The sequence below is a fragment of the Dipteris shenzhenensis genome, chromosome 31, assembly GCF_047967505.1.
Source record: "Dipteris shenzhenensis isolate YYH24624 ecotype China chromosome 31, Dip_SZ_1.0, whole genome shotgun sequence".
In the NCBI taxonomy this organism is placed as follows: Eukaryota; Viridiplantae; Streptophyta; class Polypodiopsida; order Gleicheniales; family Dipteridaceae; genus Dipteris; species Dipteris shenzhenensis.
Window position 1 is genome coordinate 23,565,069 of NC_141626.1, and position 22,417 is coordinate 23,587,485.

Sequence of the window (22,417 nt, forward strand, 5' to 3'; positions counted from 1 at the left end):
GAATCCAAACTAGTGGGAGTAGTGTATGGTGGTCTTAAAACATTGGTAGTTGTTGGTATTGGTATCTAGATTCACTCTAAAATGGAAGAAGTTGGAAAAGTGCAATTTGTGCATGTGAAAAGAAATTTTAATAAATCCAACACTATTTACAATTTTGAATTGTTTCTTTTTCCATGCACTTGCTTGCTATATGGCTCATAAACATGCCAAAGGTCATTTCATTTAATAATACACAACATCAAACCCGATAGCATGCTCTTTGGCCTATTTGTGTTTTGAAGTATTTTAGGCCACATTCCACTTGTTTGGGATATCCAATTCTACTGACGTGTATTATCAAAGGGGGGAAAACCGATGGCTAAAATTTCACTACTCTGGTGAATTTCAAATTTTCACACCTCCTGCCCATCAAATCTTGGAAGATTAAGTACCTACAACCTATCCCCTACCTGCAAACGCCCTGCCACCCACATGCACCTCAACGTGACCTTACGCAGACTTTGGTTTTCCCTCGGGGGGTCCACCTTACATAAGCCAGCTATACAATGTGCGTTCGAAAGGTATTTAAAAAACCCCTCTGTAACCACATTTTATCTATTTATATACCCCTACTATGAATTTTTGGATCAATAATTATATCACTTTAATAAATTTAAAATTTGAGAAGCCTATATTTTTTGCCCTCCTCTTGTACATTTCACTGTAAGTTGAAACAGACGCTACTTTTAAGAAATTGTATTGTATAATTGAATAAAACCATTTAAATTTTATGTTGTCGAGATGCATGCTTTACATCCATACTAGTACTTAATAGAATGTATTTTCAACTTTTGATCTTTTCAATTCTCAAATTCTCATGTATTTACTCCACCTTATCCAATGTTGTTTCCCTTGCATGCTCCCAAACTATCACTACCTACTAGAGATTTGCATGAAGTAACTTGAATTGAACTATGAATAAAATGGCACAAACTTATAAGAAGATGGCTTGAACTTTAACCTTGTGTTAATCTAATGGGAGTTTTTAAATTAAATATGATGCATGTAGTAGCAATATGTTGATGTAGTGCAAGTGTTTATATTCAATATGATGCATGCACTAGCATCATGTTGCCTACATGCCACTCTCTATATTAGGAAAAGATAGTGTTTATCATCTCATCATAAAGGCATGCAACTTAATTATGTTAAGTGCACAAAGTTATTAAGCTTATTATCACTCAATCCATATCTTTTTCTCAATTTATGTCGCTTTACTTTTCTTTAAGATACATGCTTTCATATTTATGTATTTGCATCACTTTTTTCTAAATTTTTTGATATCCTAACTTCCAAACCATATGCTAGATGCATATGATATAAAAGAAAAATTTGTAGAATGATGAAATATTATAGCTTCTTTATTGAATTTAGATCTTAATTATTAATGCATCTAATAATTTTTCAATTTGAAAAGCACCCTTTATTCCATTTCTACTATATTTCAATTCAAACTTTTGAAGGACCCATGCTTCCCCTCACAATTTTGAGACCATATGTAAATAAAATAATGAGCTATTTTGGCAGATAGAATTGGAATGCGTGGATCTTTAAGGGAAGCCATAGACCACCTGTACATTGGATGCATAGTTTTTTGGATATAGTCGATTCTTCATTTAGTAGTCCTTTAGAGTTTTATAATCCATCTTTTGCTGCACAATATGGAATTTCACACGAAGGTTTAGTTAGAGATTTGGGATGTTTCAAGCTTCGATGAGATCCATATCACACTTGCATTGATTGCACAATTTGGTAGATAAATTCTATTTTGTAGATGCTCAATTTAATATTTAGACTCTAGCACACAACCGAGGGTCACAAGCTATAGCCAAATTTCATCAAAAGTACCAAATGAAAAGGTAGAATTGAATCCAAAGTACAAGCATATTGATATCTAAAAATAGATACAAGTTACAACCAAGACTTGTCATCAAGAGTTGAATCAAAACCTTAGACTTAGACGTGGCAAAAAATCAGCTAGAGATAGCTAGACTAAAGGTTGTTACACAAACTTCTCCTCCTCATTGATGGATCTGTTAGAGTTAGCTCAAATGTCCACCTCTCATGTAACCCACCAATATTCTGTGTACCCAATGTTGTAAGGCCCCCATATGAGGAGAAGCCATGATGGGTATCAGATATTGGGAGGGATCCCCAGTTTAGACACTGGAAGGGGTCTTAGAGTAGACCAGATGGTTATGAGACGGCTTAGGAGCCAAGAGTAGATACCCGTCTGCACAAAGGGGGGGTTCGGGGGGGCGATAGCCCCCCCGATAGCAGGGGGTCCGGGGGGCGCAGGCCCCCGGTGGGGGTCTGGGGGCAAAGCCCCCAGCGGCAGGGTCCGGGGGCTGCCGGTAGCCCCAGGCCCGACGGTATGACCTATGCGCGATCCTTCATCTGCCCGACGGCATGTTTTCTGAAGGGTCGGTTGGTCTTCCAGGCCGACTGTCTATTAGGCCGACTGCCTATTACAGGGCCAACCGTCAACCACTTACACTATATAAGTGGCCACCCCCTATCATCAGATCACCAGTTCTTCACGCTCATAGTCCTCCGTCCAGCATCTGTCTAGATCACCATCGAAGCTCTGTCTGTAGAGCGCACGGGTGGACAGCCAACCATCAGTTGTATCAGCAGTTTGGTATATCAGAATTTTTGTATTCTCTCCAGCTTTCCATCGTGTACTTGTGTTTTGTTGTTATCTTCCGCTGCGTACTATTTTCTTACATGGTGCAGGAACCTTGTGAAGCTTGTATGATGGGCAAGCAACAAAGGAAGGCTTTTCCACATGAGAGCGGCTATCGGGCAAAGGCTCCTCTAGAATTGGTTCATGCTGATCTCAGTGGGAAAGCTCCGACTCAAGCTTTGGGGGGATGTAACTACTATATGCTTATCGTCGACGACTACAGTAGATACATGTGGGTGTATTTTTTACGAGATAAGGCTGAAGCTCTTGGAAAATTCAAACAGTGGCAAAAGATGGTGGAAAACGAAAGCGGGCTGAAGGTAAAGAAGCTTCGCACGGATCGAGGAGGAGAGTTCCTCAATCGAAGCTTCACAAAGGCCTTGATGGGCAACACACCTTTGGAGGCCTACTCAGGTAAAAAGCCTTCCGCTTCTCATTTCAGAACATTTGGATGTGAGTGTTTTGTTCATGTTCCAGATAGCACCAGAAAGAAATTAGATCCAAAGAGCAGAAAGTGTATCTTCATGGGCTATAGCCAGGAGTCAAAGGCGTACCGGCTATATGATCCAGAGGCAAAGAAGATCGTGGTCAGTCGTGATGTGGTGTTTTGGGAACAGCCACATACAGTGGAGGAGGAGGTATGCCCTTCCACTTTATCATCAGCCGTAAAAGTAACTCACCTTGTGCCCGTATCTAAAGTAGAGTTGCAGAATGAGGAGGAGTACTTCGAGGAACAGACTCCACCAACACCACAACATGCCTTGGCTCCACAAGGTAAGCCACTTCCAAAGTGGGCAAGGCAGCTCTTTGATGAGAAGAATCCGGTTCCAGACTTGGCGGAGTCATCTGCAGATGGACTTCGACGATCAAAGAGGATAGAGGAGCAGAAAAGGGCTTCTGAACACATAGTCAATATGGCCTTGATGGCTGAGATTATGAAAGTTCAAGAGCCTACGAATTTGGATGAGGCAATGGCGGATCCAAATTGGAAAGCTGCCATGCAAGAGGAGTATGACAGCATCATGAAGAATCAGACTTGGGACTTGGTTGATCGTCCAGAAAAAAGGAAGATCATTGGTACCAAATGGGTATGGAAGGCCAAGTACAAATCTGATGGATCTTTGGAAAAGTACAAGGCTAGGCTTGTTGCACAAGGATACTCTCAAGTTGAAGGCTTTGATTTTGAGGATTCCTTTGCTCCTACAGCAAGGATGACAACTATTCGGGTGGTACTTGCCTTGGCTGCTCATAAGCAGTGGCCGGTGTTTCAAATGGACGTGAAATCTGCGTTCTTGAATGGACATCTCAAGGAGGAGGTATATGTGTTCCAGCCACCAGGATTTGAGGTGCCCAATTCAGAGAACAAGGTTTGCAAACTAAAGAAGGCATTGTACGGGCTGAAACAGGCCCCAAGGGCATGGTACCAACGGATTGATAGCTTTCTCATATCTATTGGTTTCTCAAAAAGTGCTTCTGATGCTAACCTGTATGTTTGTAAGCAGGATGGCAAGTATGTGGTAATAGTCTTTTACGTGGATGACTTGATCATCATAGGAGATCATGAGAAGATGCTGCAACAGTTGAGGGAGTCGTTGAGTTCCGAGTTTGAGATGACAGATTTGGGGCTCATGCACTTTTGCCTCGGCATTGAGGTTTGGCAAAAACCTGGCAGGATTTTCATCTCTCAGCAGAGATATGCTCGCGAGATCTTGAAGGCATTCGATATGACCGAGTGTAAGGACGTGGTCTCTCCCATGGAGGTGAATGGTAAGCTCTCAGTGGAGGATGCATCACCACTTGTCGACATCAAGGAGTATAGGAAACTTGTGGGGAGTCTCATTTTTCTGTGCAACACTAGACCTGATATCAGCTTTGCAGTTGGTGTACTTAGTAGGTTCTCAAATCAACCTCGAGAGAACCATTGGAAAGCAGGGATGCGTGTGCTAAAGTACGTGAAAGGTACACTGGAGTATGGCATTACCTACAGAGCAGGGAAGACCTTGGCGGGTTACTGTGACTCAGATTGGGCGGGAGATTGTGATTCTAGAAAGTCAGTTTCTGGATATTGTTTCTCACTTGGTTCAGGAGTGTTCTCTTGGATTAGCAAGAAGCAACCAATAGTGGCACTATCTTCGACGGAAGCTGAGTACAAGGCAGCATGCATTGCTGCTTGTGAAGCAGTTTGGCTAAGGAGGATCCTGCAAGACATAGGAGTTCCAATCGAAGATGCGACGGTTCTGAAATGCGACAATCAGAGTTGCATGGCCATTGCAAAGAATCCTGTGTTCCATGCTCGTACAAAGCACATAGAGATCCAGTATCACTACGTACGAGAGCTCATCGAGGATGGAGTCATAGAGCTAGAGTATTGTCCCACAGAGGATAATTGCGCACACATCTTCACGAAGGCTCTTGGGAGTGATTTATTGTTGCGGCATCTACATCGACTCGGCATTGGTCCGATCACATAGTTCATCTTCGGGTGAACATTGAGGGGGGGTGTTAGAGTTAGCTCAAATGTCCACCTCTCATGTAACCCACCAATATTCTGTGTACCCAATGTTGTAAGGCCCCCATATGAGGAGAAGCCATGATGGGTATCAGATATTGGGAGGGATCCCCAGTTTAGACACTGGAAGGGGTCTTAGAGTAGACCAGATGGTTATGAGACGGCTTAGGAGCCAAGAGTAGATACCCGTCTGCACAAAGGGGGGGTTCGGGGGGGCGATAGCCCCCCCGATAGCAGGGGGTCCGGGGGGCGCAGGCCCCCGGTGGGGGTCTGGGGGCAAAGCCCCCAGCGGCAGGGTCCGGGGGCTGCCGGTAGCCCCAGGCCCGACGGTATGACCTATGCGCGATCCTTCATCTGCCCGACGGCATGTTTTCTGAAGGGTCGGTTGGTCTTCCAGGCCGACTGTCTATTAGGCCGACTGCCTATTACAGGGCCGACCGTCAACCACTTACACTATATAAGTGGCCACCCCCTATCATCAGATCACCAGTTCTTCACGCTCATAGTCCTCCGTCCAGCATCTGTCTAGATCACCATCGAAGCTCTGTCTGTAGAGCGCACGGGTGGCCAGCCAACCATCAGTTGTATCAGCAGTTTGGTATATCAGAATTTTTGTATTCTCTCCAGCTTTCCATCGTGTACTTGCGTTTTGTTGTTATCTTCCGCTGCGTACTATTTTCTTACAGGATCTTTGAATGACCTCAGCTGGATAACATGGAGGATGTGAAATCGTCTTGTTTATAGTATAAAGATTATAGCCAAGGGAGGGCCCTAAAATAGGCCACTTGGCTTCCAAATTTGACCCTCCATCCAGTATTTCCCTGTTTATTCACCAATAAGAATCAAGAATTTTGCATGATTAATGTTAGATAAAGCTAGAAAACGTTTGCACTCAAGTTTATCTAAATTACTTGACTTACAAAAAATATAGAATTATATCTCAAGAAAAGTTTGTATTCCAGTTTATCTTAAGGTATTTGACTTACAAAAAATGTAGAATTTTGCCTCAAGAACTAGCCCAACTCCTTATGCGATACATGTGACGTATCATTATTTGAAACCAAAATTAGCCAAGGATGATCCTTAGATGATCTAGCTCATTATAAGACATTTGGAAAGTTTCACCTTGCATGAAAAATGCAAAGTAAACTTACCTAGGACTTTTCAAGAAGTCATTAAAAAATTTGTAGTCATTCTCATCTAGCTAGTACTTGTCTGTTCTTACAATATATGTCAAATTTGCTAATGCAATAATTGTTTCAATGTCCACCATGTTTAAGTCTGTCAAATCATAAGTAAACAATTGTGCTCCTTTTGCCCTTTGATACCATCCAAGCTGAACTTCCAAACCTTGGGGCCTATCTGCTAAATCAAAGCCACGCTTATAATCCATGTACCTCCCTCTGACTTTCTTCCTGATCTTTTGAACCCTTCCTAAGTACCATGTACCATGAGTTGCATCCATCTTCCTCGTGATTGTAGCTTTGCCATTTCTTTTCATGTGTTGATTTCCTTGTCCTTTTGTGTCATCATGAAAGTATATAGCACAGTCACAACCTATGCCAAATAAATTTCCATTTGATGATTGTGCTTTTGCTTCATGGTTGAAGTAAACACCTTGCTTTACCCTTGTGAGTCTATCTTTTGACAAGGTTGGACATCCATTGAGTTGGCTCACCAATGTTGACTTGAAAATAAACTTTCTGTCCACCTCTACAATAAGGCTAATGTTTTTCTTAGGGGACGTGTTTCTTGTTTCCTTCAAAATGTCATCAATTTCATGTCTAATCTCACTAAGTGCAATAACCTCTTCACTTTCATTGCTATTCTCGTCCATTGATTCTTCTTCACCACATGGCTCCACAAAGTCATCATTCTCATCAACTTCTCCCATTTCAGCATCTAGCTTACACCATGTAGACCCTGCATCCAGCCAAGGTTGAAACCACCATTTCAAGTCTTTAGCCTTGCTAGGTTTCAAATCCAAAGACTCGCATAGTATGTGAGCTTGTTGTAAGCCCTCCTTCAATGCATCAATCATCTTTTCATCAGAAGAACACTAGTCACCTAGATTTTCTTCAATCATCCCTTCTTGTTTGTTCAAATGTTTCCATATATGCTCTTCTTTTTATGAGCCCTAGAGAAAGTTAGACCATTTTGAGCACACTCATGCATGGCAATTTTATTCAAGCTACCAATGCTATGTAGAAGATCTCCAAGATCAAATGCTCTTTCTTGCCCAATCATGCCTCCAACTTTACTAAAATAGATTTCAGCAGCATCAGAACCGGTAAGTTGTAGTGGACACTTCAGATTAGGATAAAAATCTCGAAACATCTTTATGAGCAATACAACAAAATGACAAGAAAGTATGCAGTCCGTATAAGCCTCCTTACTGATGAAATTTTTCTTCAAGGTGTAGGTTGGATGGTTATGAATCCATAGTCGCCAAATTTTGAAAAAGAAAATTACCTTGGCTACAAGCACCACACGCTCCTTCAAGATCAAATATGGTGACAAGAAAATATCAATATAATCAGCAACAATCAAATAGGCCTCAGTCCCCTTCATACTTCTTTCTTTTTTTTGAAGTTTTCTCAAACATTTCTGTACTTGTCTACTTGCAATCCTTTGAGTTGCTCCCCAATTTTGTCGATCATTTCTTTGAATATCTCCATCTCGTAGCTTGTGCTCCTCAATTGAAAAAGAATTGTAAATAATAGATACATGATTTAGTGTGATCCAAACACATCCAATTGCTAGTTGTCGAGTAGGACTATCAAGTGGGCTTGTAAGTTTCTTTCCATAGTGTACAAAGTCTTGATCATGAAGGCCATACACACTTCCTCCTACAATTTTTGCTCTCAAATTCCATCCACACTAATTGATAGCAAAAGGTTGTTCGCTTTTCTCCAAATAGTCTTCAAGCATCAACTTTTGTCTTCTACTATCTCCATCTAAAGCATGTCCAATTATGGGTCCAACTTTATCTTTCAGGTTTGCATTCCACATGGTTTCCAAAAGATTCCATTGGTTCCTTACAAAATCACTATCAAAATGATTACATGTGCAATGCACAATCAAAGCCAATTGTGGAAGAAGATCATGAAGAGGATTAACAATTAAAAGTCTAGCATAATGACCTATGATATGATTTTGAAAGGCATCTATAATATTCGAGTATCCTTGTGAGCCTTCACCAACAACAATGGAGTCATTTGATGAGCATTGATGATATTCTCCTTTCTTTCCACAAAACCCAATAAGAGTGTCATCTTTTGCATTCCATCTACACAACACGATTATAGAGTTTAATAACTTCCTCATCTTTTTGAGAGATTTCCAAACATAGCAATTATAAATATCTTGATGATATAGATAAAAGTAGAATGCATAGAGAGCTAAAATTACCATATTCGATGCTTAATGGTTATCTCATCTTCCACTATGATAACTAGAACTATAGAAATGACTCCATATATATTTTTTGCATCCATATAGATCTTCCCAATAGCATCGAATATGTATTCGCGCTCACCACAAATAAATTCAATTGCTTTTCTTCCTTGCCTTTTGGTGGTAGACAAAGATGGACCTCCAAGGTCTATACTCAAGAAGTCATGTAGACGTGGACCACCCCATAGCTTAATAACTTCATATATGGTTTTTGTAGAGTCACTAAACCTGTGTCCTTGCTTTGATCGTAACATGTTTTGTGCCACTTCTTGAAAAAACTCCCACAAGGTTGATTTTCCACCAAAATTTCCTTGTCTATGAGCTTCAATTATGTTGTTACAAAAGCCTGAACATCTTTCCTATTTATACATTCAAAACTTGATTCTTTTAAAGTTTTAACTCTAACTGACAGCATTACAATTTTTGATGTTGCCCACCACAGCCTTCTTTTTTCTTCATTCAAACTTTTCCTATACTCAAAAGTGGCATTTTCTAGCTCTTCAATTTTCAGGTAGTCTACCCGCCTTCCTTTGCCTCTTTTCCTGGTTCCTCTCTTCTGAACGGCAAGATTCTCCCTATATAATCTCATACGAAAATCAGAACAACCTAAAATTTTCTTACAGTGCTCACATGAGAAACCTTGAAATGGATCTCCAATGATTGATATACGAAGACAATTTATGTGCCTGAAGCATCCATCTATCTTGTATTCCATATTCCCATCATGTAAAGTGGCCTTTATATATGCTTCACAAAACCATTCATGCCCCATATTTTGATCCATAAAAAATGACTTAATATTAATTTCACAACTATTGACATGAACATTAGCTTGCCATAATCCCCAACATAACAAATTTATATTTGATGATGAAGATAAGAATGACTCAGTCAAGGAATTAGAAAGAGATTTTGTCTCACCACATTTTGGTTGCAACACTTTAAACTCCTTTGTTTGTACAAGGAACCTTCCCAATGATGTTTGTCATGGATCTTTGTCAAAATGCTTCCTAGGTCAGCCAACAACCCTTGATAATACTGGACATGGCTCCATTGATTTCTTGCTGGAAGAAGTGATGTGAGCTTTTCCTTTGATATGTTCTGATAATATTGTTTGTAGATCTAAACCTCGAGGGCACAAAAACAACCATTTTCCATCATATCCACATGCCACTCTTACAACATTTTTATCCTTGTAGTCATTCAAAGTTGCTTCAACTATCTCAAACTTTGCTCCTGCAACATACTCGATAATGAAAAATTTCAAAATAATATTTGTTTGACCCTATTTATGAAAATTCTAACAAAAGAAAGACTCTTGTCATCTCTAAATGCTTCTAGTGGAGATTAACTTCATGAGAATCATTGAAAGTGTGCATTTCCTCAATAGAATCAAGAATTATTGTTGCATAATCAATATCATCTTGAGTGTCCATGCTATCTTTTCGAAGAGATGCTTCTTCAGTGATGAATCCTCAATCGGCAGCATTTTTTTTTTGATGTTTCTGGCTTTCTAGAATATGGGTTCTTAGAAAATTAGACAAGCAAGTGTAAGCTGATTGCTTGCCTTCAATGGACCTTGATCAATGTGGCATTCCACATTCTTCACACCAAATTCGAACTTTAGGCTTTTCATTAAGATCCTCTATGAGGAGCTCAAATTTATCATCTCTAGGTGTCTTACGCTGCCTCAATTTTTTGCGAACTTTTTCACAATGACTATCCCAATCTTCAAGAATAGATGGTGCTAAAAGGTTACTTTTGTGCATGTTTAAACCATGATTACAAGAAACATGCTCACCTCCTTCATCAACATTTATAATATCAACTTCTTTATGAATATTATTTGATGTTCTGCAAACACGTTTTGATGGTGTGATCTCATCGACAATCGTACTTAGAGCCCTCTTTATACCAACACACCTATCCTCTTCAACATTCCAACGTTCTTCTTGTGTTGTATTTAGTATGCAACCTTCATCATCATTGTCATCTTTGATAACAAAATGAAAAGGAACATTAATGATTCCATCTTGCATAATCTCCTTACGTATCATGCTATAGGTAGAGTCGTCAAGCACTCTAACATATCCCAAAAGCTTCTTCTCAGATGATCCATAGTCAAACACCTTTATGTGAGTCTTTGAAGCCATGATATGATCAATAGTATACCTAATCAAAATAAGAGAAAAATATAAATAAACTCATAACTTTTAAATTCTAAATGGTATGCCATAGTCTAAATCACTAATGAAAAAAGAGATGGATATTGAGTGCCCACTATGTTAAAACCATGTCCAAACAAATTAATGAGCTAATTGCATTTATTGAAGATCAATATTCTAGCTCAAGAGGAGAGAAAAATAAAGTATTTCACAAACGCTATATCAAAACAAATAACTATAGACCTTCTAATTCTTGCTTGTATCAACACAAATATTACATAAACATTATTAACGAGTCATTTGAAAGAATAAATTAAAAAAGTTGACATGTTTTTTATATACATAAATAGATCATGTACTAGAAAGAAAACCATCAATCTTTGGAATATTATTTAGAAACTGTAGTGCTACAAAAGGTTACAATGCATCATGTCGTAATGCACTTTCACATGTGACTTTGAATATAACTTCAAATGTATGAGTAACATCTGTTGCAGTAGGTCTAGCTTTAGGAATAGGATTTCTCATTTCCTCTATTCTCTTCCACCAATGCTTTAAGTGATCCAACTTAGTTGCATCTTGGATGTGAACAAAGTACTTGTAAGCTAGCCGATACAACTTTTCCAATGAAAAGGCTGTAGTATAAATATCAGTTTCCTTGCTGAACTTTGCATATGGAAAAGTATACAACCCCAACCACTTTCTTTCCATGCATCGCTCTTTGAATTGAGGGTCACATCGATCCTTGCCATCATTGACATATTTATCACTCTTGCTTAATCCCCAATCGATAATTCCTATGAAGACCTAAGATCAGATTCACTATCAAAGTGAAGCATAATGTTCGAAGGATGCAAGTCATTATGCAAAAAATCTTTTCCATGCATGTATTTTAACGTCCCCATCAAAGTACCAGCTAGATTTACGGCATGAGTATGGACACAAGATAAATGGTCTAGCTCCTCTCCCACATAGACTAAGTTCATAGCATTTAACCTTGACCATTTGTCCAATGTCTCCCCATTCCAATACTGGTATACCAATCTTGGAGGATTTATCACACAAGCAATCGTGCGAACAAGTCCTCTATGAGGTAATTGGGCTTGCATTGTTTCCATATTTGCCATTAACTCTCGCATGGACCTTCTCTCTTCCCTTTCACTTGGATTTTGAGATACCTTAAGTTTCTTAATGGCAAAGGTCTCTTTTGGATCAAAGCAGTCTACACCAATGATGTTGCCTTTCACCACTCTTCCATATGAGCCTTCACCCAGCACATAATCTTTCTCTTGTACATGAATCTGTTGCTTCTCAAGAAAAAACAAACATGGCATCTTCAATCCTGTGGGATTGACACATTCTTTTGAAGAACTAGCATTGAATGCTTCCCTCTTTGAACTCATAACTGCCTTCCACTTTAAGGAAAACCAATCAATCAACTCTTCTTTATTATTTGTATCTCTGGGATTGAATGTGCTTGTTCGCTTTTCATAAACACTTTTAACTCTCCTAGTTCTATGCAAATACTCACACAAAAATTATCTTGAAATTCATATTGCATATTCCATTATGGATCTTCATTCTTCATCATGGTAATGACATCAGAGGAAAGATCCACACAAAGCTTATCCATCCCTCTTTCCCCTAAGTCAAAATACTTTTCCAAATCTTCCTATGTTTTTGATAACAAGCTCATGCAAAGACACTTCGAGAATATTTTTTGCATTCCTTCCTTGAATTTATATTCATATAACACGCATTTTTTATGACTCTTCATCTTGTCCATGTTACCTTATGCACATAAAACAAAATTAGTTGCTTTTGTTAGATTCTCCTCTCTTTCTCTTTCTCTCTCTCTCTCTCTCTCTCTCTCTCTCTCTCTCTTTATCCCTTCCTCTCTCTCTCACACACAACTAAACAGTTTGATTCTTGTGAGCATGTAGATGTATTTCCAATTATTGACTTGATTTTCTAAGCATTTTTCCAAGGGAATTGCAGACCATGTCAAGAGACCGAAGTGCTCTCGAGGCTAGATTGCTTAAATATTATACATTGCATGACTTGATTCTCTAAGCATTCTGCCAGGGGAATTGTAGATCGTGTCAAGAGACTGGAGTGCTCCCAAGGATAGATTGCTTACATACTATACATTGCACGACTTGATTCTGTAAGCATTTTGCCAGGGGAATTGCAGACCATGTCAAGAGACCGGAGTGCTCCCGAGACTAGATTGCTTACATACTATATATCGCACGACTTGATTCTATAAGCATTCTACCAGGGGAATTGTAGACCGTGTCAAGAGATTGGAGTGCTCCCGAGGCTAGATTGCTTACAGACTATACATTGCACGAATTGATTCTATAAGCATTCTACCAGGGGAATTGTAGACCGTGTCAAGAGACTGGAGTGCTTCCAAGGCTAGATTGCTTACATACTATACATTGCACGACTTGATTCTATAAGCATTCTGCCAGGGGAATTGCAGACTGTGTCAAGAGACCGGAGTGCTCCCAAGGCTAGATTGCTTACAGACTATACATTGCATGACTTGATTCTATAAGCATTCTACCAGGGGAATTGCAGACTGTGTCAAGAGACCGGAGTGCTCTCGAGGCTAGATTGCTTACTTACTATACATTGCATGACTTGATTGCTTAATACATACTAAGACTATAGAAATATTAAAGCATAAAGCATAAATAGCATAGAAGCATAGACTAAAGAAGCATAGGCATATAGAAACATGAAATTATTTGTTGCATGCTATATGCTCCAACAATCATCCTCATCTTCCAAAAGATGAGGTGGTAGCTTAAGTCATCATTGCATTTGAAAAGAGGGAGGGGCTTGGAGGAGGCCCTCCAAGCTTCTGGAGGACCTTCCTACTCTCTTGCATATCAAATTTATAGAAGCTTCATGACCATAACATGTGTATAGTTACCTTAGTTATTTATAGAAGCTCAGTGACCGTAACATGTTTAGTTAGTTCTTATAGGAGAAGAAGGATCCTTAGTGTTTCGGTTGTGGCTAGCCTTCTTAGAGCCCATGGACGATGCCAAAGTTTCTCTGGCCTTACCAAAATCCCCAGCTTTCTCAAAAGCGGGGGGATACAACAGAAATCTGAGGACAAATGAACTAAGGAACAAAGGAGGAATTCCTGATATGTTTAGAGGGTAGACCAAGGGGGGGGAACCCACTCAACAATTTGCAGCTTTCGAAGCAAGCTGGCTGAACAGTAGGTAAAGAAAATTTATACTTGGTTTGCACATAAGAAGTATAGCTCGGTACGATAGGCTCTTTCCCATCTGCTATGTCAGAAACCTGAGCTCAAAGGAGCCTTAAACACAAATGAGCGATTGTGGAAGTCTCAGATCGGCACTTCAAGCATGGAAGCATGCCTTAATCCACCTCTTTTGTATTTGAGCATGGCTTGTCCTCCTTCCTAATTTGACTAATCCAATTTCTGACGCAAGAATCCAATATCTGATGTGCTGCACACTCAGGGGCTGCTAGCTCTCCAAATCCAAATGTGGAGGTACAAAGGAAAAAGAAAAATCTGAACAAATTGGGTAGGACAGGAGGTAAAGGAATAAAGATGGCAAGGTAGAGTAGCTCTCAAGGGAAAAAACTCACGGTTTACAAAGCCGACATAGAGGAAACATATTTCATTATCCCAAAAGGCCGCATATATTTGAGCTTCTCAATATCGTTGCTATTGCAAATACCTACGCAAACATCTACAGTGGCCTATCATGTATGGAGAGTAAGATCAAAGCAAATTGAAGGAGAGAAGAAAATCACACAACACGGTTTTGCATGCCAAATATTCATCGTTGTGCAAGAAGGCCATGGAAATGTGGCTAGGAGGAAATGGAAAGTGCCAAATCTCCATAATTGCGAGGGAAGAGAGAGGCTGCTAGATGTTTTCATTACTGCGACGTAAAAATAGTGACTAAGTACCTCAAATCTCAAGTCTTGTACTTCTGAAGCAAGCTTGCTACCTCACAAGTCACTGCCAGTCTCCACTGCTCCAGTCACCAGAGTTCACTGTTCCACCATTCAACTTCAGTCTTTCAACCTGCGCGCAGCGTCCGTCACCCGCTTCTCTGCAAGTAGCAAGAAATTATTGAATCATTGCAATATATGATTCAAGCCTCAAGGCTCAATCTTGCCAATCAACGACTAGGCGTAGGGATAGAGGAGCGGCCCTCACATAGTTCAGATAGGTAGACATTAGGTTGGATGGTAGAGATTCGAAGGTGTTTTCACCTTCATGCGACGTTATCTTGCATCGGTCTGGACTCTCAACTTCCTCCATCTCCCAGTAGCTACAGTCGCAAGTGCCAAGGAGCACTTCAGAGTTCAAGCCTCCATGGACCACAAGTCTCAAGATCTCGATTCTCGAGACTTCACATTGATGGGTGGAAAGGGAAGAGCAAGGAACTGAGGGAGGAGTTGGAGAGGACGATGGAGGCAAAGGAGAAGCTAGGGAGGGAGTTAGAATGTGCGAGCTCATGGCAATCTAGCTATGGACAATAGCAATTGGAGATCGGTTGTACCTCACCAGTTGTGCAAAAAAAACTCTATCTCCATTTTGTCTGCATTACAAGCACACTCCACGCTCTCTCAACTTGACCTGAATCAACGTTGGAAGATCATTGCCCACTTTGAGGACGATGTATTCCGTGCTGTTGCAAACCAGGATGACTATTTGTGAAACATCAACTTCAAGATCCTCAGCTTGCAGCAGCCCTAGCAGCAGCAGATGGCTCTTGTACGACTACGCCAGCAGTTGGGTATGCGGCAACAATAGACGTTGCAACAGACCCAGCCACCCTCATCACAGCAGCAGCATCAGCAGCAATAGCAGCGGCTTCTACAGTCAAGTGGTGTAATGTAGCCACCCTCATCACAGCAGCAACAGCTTCTACAGTCAAGTGGTGTAATGCAGCAAGCCAATCAAAAGATGAGGTGGAGAGATGTCTGAGAAGGCTTCAACCACTAGCAACAAAAGTTGAAAGGAGAGTTGAAAGGAGAGAGGACCTCAAGAGAGAGTCGAGAGTAGAGAACTCACAAAAGTGAGAAGGAGGAGGAAGAAAAGTGAGAAGAGGGAGGAAGAGGGCCTTAGAAGTTAGGGCTGAGGAGGATCCAAGGCGAGGAGAAAGTCCTAAGAGATAATGTTATGAGAAATTAGGATAATAATATGATTTATTAGAAGGTCCATTGGACCCTCAGCCTTGGATAATAATTTGGATAATAATACGATTTATTAGAAGGCCCATTGGACCCTTAGCCCTTCTTTTGATAATCTCATGATTTAGTCACTCTTCTTGCCATGAAGGGTTAAATTGAAGATCCCTCTTCTTTTGATAGCTAAATTTTTTTACACTCCTTCTCTGAAAGGCAAAATGGGCTCAGAAGGGTCTCAAAGGCTTCAAATTTGAGGCCTGATTCACACACATGAAAGACCAAACATCAACAGTCCCTCATCACTCAATGGTGTACATCATACAAAGAAAGTTTCAATGTTCTCACAAGGCAAGGCTTTTAGGATACGTCTACTGTGTTCTCCAAGAAATAGTTAACAATCCCAATTCCATAATGTTTTGATGTTGAATCCTTGGGTTCTTTTCAATTTGATAAAAAAAAATATCATCATGGGATCATCCTCAGACTACTCTAAGATCTAGCATGAAATCTGTATACTCCAAGATTTGTCACAAACCATCTCATCCATGTAGCCTCACGTCCAATTTCAAAAAACTTGAATACTACACTATCACCTTCAACAACCTCCATCTGAAACTTTGTAGTATTAAATGCCATTGATTTAAGTATCTAGATCCTTTAGGATTTGATCAAGCAATTTGAACATCAAATCTCTTAGCTCTTTGTATTAGAACCCTTTCTCAAAATGTGAATTTCGTTCAATAACATTATTCCATCCATTCTTTAAAGGATGATTAGTCATATGCTTGACAATACTGCACTTTAGATGGAGTAAAACTAGCATGCTCATCAATATTTTGAACCTCATCATTCACCACAAAATCTTGTCTCCTATATCAAGAGCATTGCTCAATGTATTATGGTGAACTTCATATGCTACATCTTTGCTTGAACTTTGAAGGATCACCAACATCACAATCGCTTGAAGGATCACAACAAAATCACAAATTTCAAGAGCATCGCTCAACACATCATGGTGAACTTAATATGTTGCATCTTTGATTGAAGGATCATGAACATGACAATCACTTGATGGAACTAGTGTGATATGTTCCCAACATGAAAGGGGTGCTTTGTTAGAACACATCTTCCGCATACCTTGAAAGCATACATTATAGTAGCATGATCTAAGTGGTGCTAAGTGTTGAAGAGTACCCATTAACAAAATGAAGGGAAAGAGTGTTAGGAATGGAATCATAGCTCCATAAGACATGTCTATTCACATTTTGTTCTTTTACTTCCTAGAAAAAGCATTCAAAATCTCTGCCTTTTAGGAGATATAAAGTGTTAGCCTCCATTTTATGCTAGCCTGTAGGAATGTCACAACATCACTAGCACATTATAGCTTTGCACCACCTTGCTTTATATTTTTATGAGTCAACATTCTATTTACAATGGCCCTTGCACTATTGTGCTCTCCCTTGCCATGTCTAGGTCTAAGAAAGTTCCAAATCATGTAGAAGCTAGTGAGACTAATAGACATGGACATGAATAGTGAACTACAAAGGTCTACATGCTTTGAATTGGGAGGCTATGCCATCAAACCAAACTCAATGTTCCTTTACAAGTAATTACAATCATTCATGGTGTAACATAAAGCAATGTTATATGAACAAATTTTTGTGCTTCTTATCATTTGAAATGTAGAAGGTTATAAATATAGGGAAAGGTTATGTAGAAGGTTATATATAGGGTAAGGTGGTACTCTTTTTCCACTTTAAAGTGGTCAAGTTTTGTTGTGTCCAAAAGGTAAACAAGTGGGAGAACCTTTGGAGATTCAAACTGTACATGCTCAGGATCAATGTAGTAGAAGCTTGCAATAACATCATGTAATAGAATTGTCCTTGAGCCCATTCAAATGTTCTTTCAAACACACTTTATCCACTTTGCCGAGCTTGACATTAGGCTACTAAATTGCCACTATCTCAAAGCATAGCTTAAAAGATACAATTGGAGTCCTCTGTGTGTGTGTGTGTGTGTGTGTGTGCATGTGTCTCGCTGAATCTAACTACTTATCATGACTACGAGGGCTAGTGAGCACATTAAAAATTTGAGCTACCCATCAAAAAATTGTGATTGCTCTTACACATCATCCTAGATGAGACATTATTAAAAAAATCAATTTTAATTTGGATCTGTGAATAAACACACCCTACCTGTTAATTTAAAAATGGTGTATAAAATTACCCCTACTATAAATGTATTTCTGTAAGTCTTGAGAATTAAAATACCCCTCATTTTGAACTCTCATAGTATACTTACATTTCCCAGATGGACCCCCCTGAGGGTTTTCCATTGTCTTCTTTCGAGTAAGTTGTCTTCTATTCTTTGCTTGCTTGACTAGCTAGCTTCTCTGTTTTGGTTTGGTTGTCATCTTTCACTGTCGCGATGGCAACATGCGTCTCACCATGGCTTACAAGAGAAGCAAACAGAGGCTGCGACATAGAAAAGCTAAAAAGATTGGTCAGGGCACAAGGAACAGAAGACTCCTTACAGAGCAGCAATAGGAAGCAGTTGCAGATGCACGCATTCAATCATTGCCATCAAGGTGTGATGTCATGATTGGTGGTAGCATTCGAGGAAGCAACATCAGGCCATTCAGGTAAATACTAGTCTCGAGTTATCACAAGCTTTAGCCTACACCCTAAAGTTCATAAAGTGACACCCTACCAACTCCTACCAACACCTCATATTTTCGTGCCAAAATGTCACCACTATTGCAATGACTTCTATACTTAGGTTGTCTCTCCTTTTCTTGAATTCTGTTGAAGCCCATAAACTACTCGGATTGGGATGATCAGGCATTGCTTACACTCTTTGTGCATCTCTCGAGAGTTTCTCCAAATAATAAGGACATTTGTAGAAAGCAAACGGGATGCAAGATGTTTGACGAGCACGTCATACACATGCTTGGTACAATGCAAGTCAGTGGTTGCCTAAACCATCCCGGTGGTTGTTTGTGATTGAGCTTTGGGATAGTTTAGTTGTTTCATTTCTTGATACAATGCAAGTCAGAAGTTGCCTAAATCATCCCGGTGGTTGTTTGTGATTGAGCTTTTGGATAGTTTACTAGGCTAGCCTGGACTTAATGTGATTGTCCTAAACCATCCCAATGGTTGGAATATCATGCAACCATGTGGCTGGTTCAGCTCAAACACCAGAACGAGGCTGGCTTAGACTTAATGTGATTGCCCTAAACTAGCTCAGTGGTTAGAACACTCGGGGGAGTCACTCATCATATGTAACACTCTCATGTGAGTTCAACATATGGGTCTTTATTAATTACATTACTTACAGATTTATATATATAAAAGGAAGTAAAATAAGGCCTAAATGTTAAAAAACAGAAGGATAGTATAAATTACAAAAGCTTTAGAAGCTGTAAAGAAGTTGCAAGCATGCAACATGGGACATTTGCAAACTCTTTAGGAAGAGTGGTTGAGCAATGGTTCATGTCCTGTGACATAAAATGAGCCCAAAACTTTGAAGAAGGCTTGAAATCCCTACCTTGGATTGCTATGGTGATATATAGTCTTTATGCTGTGTCAAATTAGTGAAATTTTCCTCTTACATTCTCCTTACATTTTCCCTAGAGGAAGGCAACATCCAGGGATGATTTCTTGTTGATTTTTTGCATTAGATTCATTAACAAGCAAAGTTTTATATGGCTTGCAAAAGTTTTTCAACAATGAACAATGGGTTTTTATGTTCTTATTGAGTCATCCAAGGAGTGTGTCATAATTTGGTTTGAGTTTGCCATACTGGTTAATTTGTTGTGGATGCTAAGGGGTTTGGCGAGGGTTTGGCAAGATAGTTCTAAAGTAAGCCTCATTGAGAGTGCTCTCAACGAAAGCAAGAACGGAAAAGGGAGAGAGAGAAATAGAGAGCCACACAAGTTTTGGTGGGTGCAGAACACCCTAATCTTCTTTTTCATTCATTTATATATGTGTTTGAGTATTGTACATAACCGGGGTAAAGGCACAATGACCTTTAACCCCCACAACCTCCCACTTAAAGGACAATGTGCCTTTAAGGGAGAACAACCAGTGAGCATACTAGGTAGACTCTTCGTTAGCATATCTGTAGAGTTATAGTCTGTATGAACCTTGACAAGCTCTATGTGCTTGTCCTGAAGTACCTCCCTGATGAAATGGTACTTGACCTCAATGTGTTTGGTCTTTGCATGAAAGGCCGGATTCCATGCTAGTTGAATAGCACTCATGGAATCACTAAGCAATGTTGGTACACCTGTATGAATCCCCAAATCTCCCACTAGCCGATCAAGCCATATAACCTCCTTGCAACCCTCTATGGCTGCAACATACTCAGCCTCTGTGGTGGACAAAGCAATGCACTTCTGTCCACGACACTGCACCACCAAGATTTGTTTTGGCTCTTACCAAACTTCAGTCCCCAAATAGAAATGCATCAGTTCGAGGTCTGTCATTTCCAACTCTCTTCCTAGCAAATGCTTTGTCTGTGAGATCTTCTCTTCATGGTTCCCTGTTATGACAAGTCGTCCACATAAAGGACCACGATCATACACTTGCCTCCTTCTCTATAGTTATACAAATTTGCATCAGATAGGCTCCTCCTAAACCCGTTTTGCAGAAAGTAGGATCAATCTGCTGGTACCACGCTTGTGGGGCATGTTTCAGCCTATAAAGTGCCTTCTTTAGTTTACAGACTTTACCTTCTAAACCGGGGATCACAAAACCTGGTGGTTGTTCCACGTATATCTCCTCCTTGAGATCTCCATTCAGAAAGGTGGATTTTATATCCATTTGAAACACGGGCCAACTTTCTTGTGCTGCTAAAGGCAAAACACTGCGAATTATGGTTAGTCGAGCTGTGGGAGCAAAAGTATCCTGATATTCAAAACCATGTACCTATGTGAATCCTTTTGAGTCGAGCCTTGTACTTATCCAATGTGCCGTCGGACTTGTACTTGGTCTTGTACACCCACTTGGTCCCGATTATCTTGCATTTTGGCAGTTGATCCACAAGGTCCCAAGTGTTGTTCTTCATTATGGAGCCATACTCCGACTGCATAGCCTCCATCCACCTATCATCACCTTGTGCCTCTTCAAGACACTTGGGTTCTTCAGCACGGATCACCTCTGTCGTCAAAGCGTAGTTGACCAAGTGTTCCTGCGCCCTTCTTTGCTCCTCTAATCTCTTGGACCGGCGGTCATTGGATGGTTCCTCCTCAATTGTTGAAGGTTCTCTGCCATCCAAAAGCTGCTTTACCCACTTCGGGAATGGCCGTTGCCATTGTGGTTCTGTAGGCTCTTCTTCCTCTTCTTTATCTTGAATCCTCCCAAGCACCGTTGGGGGAGTTCGGTCTACTGTTGGTGGTTGTACTGGATGGATATCCTAGTCTTGGTTGTATGGGAAGGAAGCATCCTCCTCCATTTGATGTGGCTATTTTGAGAAGACCACATGGCGACTTACTATTATCTTCTTGGTAACAGGGTTATGGAGACGGTAACCTTTCGCCTCATCAGTGTAAGGCGACCATCCCAAAACATATCCTCTAAGGCCTGCCTATGATGTGACTCACGCTCAAACAATTGTCGAATGGCTCTCCAATCCAAGCCACCACCAGTGATCTCTGCCTCAGCCTGTGCCTGAAAGCTATCCACAATGTCCTCAACTGTGTCCAATCGACCCAGAGCCTCAATAACTGAATCTAGACTCGCAACCAAGTGAGGGGGTGCCCTAGCATCCTGCAGTGCCCTCATCTCAGCTCTCAGCATCTCTATCTGCATACGAATAGTGGTGCTAGAACCTGTGCACTGGCTGGCGCATGCACAAAAAAAACACATGGAAATTAATATTCTATTTGGGTAATGAAAATAATATTCTATTCAATATGACTTATAATCTATTTACGTAATGAAGACTATTTGTACATACTCCTTGATGAGGTAGGATGTCGTTGGGATCATCCTATGCACCTACCAGTAGATGGGCCAAATGTGTGGCTCAATATTATGTTTATCAAACTCAATATTATTAAAAATTCTTAATTTTGATTAAAATTTTTTCAAACTCTAGTTGTTGCATTTTTAAACTTAGATGTCTCAAATATTTTTTCCTTATATGTTTCCCTTTTTTCACTTTTTATCCAATATGAAACTTTTCCACATGTGGTGTAAGGACCACATTGTCCACTTATGGCCCCTATACTAAGGACAGATAGTGGAGAGGTTTGGTTAATAAGACCTTCTTTGAATGCTTTACTGCCTTGGGTTTGCAATAGATATGGAGGAGATAGAAGGATACCTAATACATTACTTTGAACGATACACAAGCAAGGTGCATCTA